This window comes from Engraulis encrasicolus, chromosome 6 (assembly GCF_034702125.1).
Source record: "Engraulis encrasicolus isolate BLACKSEA-1 chromosome 6, IST_EnEncr_1.0, whole genome shotgun sequence".
In the NCBI taxonomy this organism is placed as follows: domain Eukaryota; kingdom Metazoa; phylum Chordata; class Actinopteri; order Clupeiformes; family Engraulidae; genus Engraulis; species Engraulis encrasicolus.
The window spans coordinates 23,302,019-23,304,386 of NC_085862.1; the positions used below are offsets into that span (position 1 = coordinate 23,302,019).

Sequence of the window (2,368 nt, forward strand, 5' to 3'; positions counted from 1 at the left end):
TTCTTTCCAGAGTGGTGATAACAGCAACGCTGCACGGGGCTTCTCTGCTCCTCAATGTATCCACTCCTCTTCCTCTTCCCTCTCTCCACTCCTCTTCCTCTTCCCTCTCTCCACTCCTCTTCCTCTTCCCTCTCTTCTTCATGTCTTCCTGACCTTCTCTATCACTCCTGTCTCTGTGCTTCAATTATCTCTCCTTCTCTCTCTCTCTCTCTCTCTCTCTCTCTCTCTCTCTCTCTCTCTCTCTCTCTCTCTCTCTCTCCCTCCCTCTCTCTCTCTCTCTCTCTCTCTCTCTCTCTCTCTCTCTCTCTCTCTCTCTCTCTCTCTCTCATTTTATATCCCAACTCTCTTGCACCACTTGCTCTCTCTCTCTCTCTCTCTCTTTTTATATCTCAGCTGCCACTTTCATTTTTCCTCTACTCTCTATCTCTCCGTACCTTCCTCACTATTTCCAATTCTATCTCTTCACTCCTCTCTTCTTTGCTTCCTCTATTTCTTCGCTTCTGTATATGTGTACTGCACTCCTCTGTTCTTCTCTTCACCTTGTCTCTCTCTCCTTCTCTTCTTGCTCTCCCATCAGCTCCTTCTCTTCCCTTTCTCTTTCCTCTCTCCTTCTCCTTCCCTTCTCCTCTCTCCCTTCGCCTCTCGCACTGGCTCCTTCTCTCCTCTATCTCTCTTTCTCCTTCTTTCTGTCTTGTTCAGTCTTCCTCTTTTTCTCTGTCTCACTATCACAGAAAATTCCTCCTTCTCTTTCACTCATTTGATCTTCCAAACACACCGCCAGTCACTTTTCAACTCCTCTCCCTTCCACAGGTTCCATCTCTCTCTCATTGGCCCTTTCTTCCCTTCTTTCAGTCTCATCCATTAAGTCTTTTGTTCCATTCTTCCTCCTTCCCTTCTTTCACACGATCGCTCTTTATCTCTGCGTCTCTCCCTCTCTCCCTCGCTCGCTCCCTCCCTCCGTCACGCTCTCAATCCGTTCTTACCTTGTTGCTCAGGTGTTGCTTTATCCTTGGTGACACTTCAGCCAGGCACGGCGCGTGCTCTCCCTCCAAACACCCAAAACAAATACAGACCACGACGCACAAGAGTAGAAAAGCTGTTACATCAGCTGATGTAGCGCAACGCAACTCAACGCACACATGAGCACACAAATACACACACGCGCTCGAGTGCACACAAAACACACGTGTGCAACAGCCGACAACACACGCTCACACATACACACACACACACTCCCAGTCACAGAGTCACACAGTCACACAGCAGACCTTGAGAGGGAGAATGTAAACAGTGGGGTGGAGTTTAGAGTGGGCGGAGAGAGAGAGAGAGAGAGAGAGAGAGAGAGAGAGAGAGAGAGAGAGAGAGAGAGAGAGAGAGAGAGAGAGAGAGAGAGAGAGAGAGAGAGAAAGAGAGAGAGAGAGGATGAAATTTAAGCTGAACCATCTGAAGCAATACCTCGAAGAGCAGAGTGTTCGTTTTTAACAGCCAGGAATTTTTAGAGAGAGGGGGGGTAGGACATAAATTTTGCTTTCACATATTTGCTTGTGTGTGTTTGTATGCCTTCCATATCCATTTATTTGACATGGTTTAACTGTGTGACTCTATGGGATATGGTTAAAGTTATAAGTGGGTTATGCATAAACAGGGGGCAATTTGGAAGTGGGGGATGGGAGGGATAGCCCCCCCGCTTCTGATTTCAAAATCTCCAGTTGTTCCACATGATTTTTTAATTGCTGTTTAATGTTAATCCGTTCATGATGCTTAAAATCTGAAACATATCTCCCCTTCTTTCTATTTCTTTATTTTTTTATTTTATTTATCCTTTATTTTACTAGGAGAAGCACCTTGAGGCAATTGCCTCTTGATCCCTGGCCAAGAAAGCAGCAAAATCGCAAAACGCACAACACTGTACAACATGCAGACAAAAACAGACATCTCGCAAAAGACAACATATCCATTTTTATGACAAATCGCACCATGCATATAGAAGTTGCTTATTATGCACTAAGGAGTGCACTAAGGAGTGTCCAAAAGTCACGTATCTTCCTTGTTCTAATTGTGCCAGTCTTATATGGAAGCCGTCTCAAAACAACACATGCAGGGGCAGATTAATGCACAGGCTAGATATGGCTTCAGCCTAGGGGGCCCCACCTGTCATGGGCTCCCTGATTGGCCAAAAGTGAAAAAAATACAAAAATTTAAAATGTGACAATGCAAAAATGTACCTGTTGTGTTCGGTACAGTTGGTAAATCCTCAATTCCTGGCTCCTAATTATGATACTGTCTATGTCCATTTATCACGGAATTTGCCTTCTGGGGGGCACAGCAACTTGTAGCCTAGGGGCCCCAGGCCATCTTAATCTGGCCC

General features: G+C 45.6%; 1 protein-coding gene across 2 annotated transcripts in view; it reads right to left on the bottom strand.

Moving 5' to 3' along the window:
• Positions 1 to 1,238, bottom strand: part of tns3.2 (tensin 3, tandem duplicate 2) — a 58,033-nt gene extending 56,795 nt beyond the window's left edge. For both annotated transcript variants that reach the window (XM_063200973.1, XM_063200972.1), the window contains exon 1: positions 984 to 1,238. The gene's annotated coding sequence lies outside the window, so the exon portion shown is untranslated. The remainder of the gene's footprint in view (positions 1 to 983) is intronic.
• Positions 1,239 to 2,368: the final 1,130 nt, after the last annotated feature.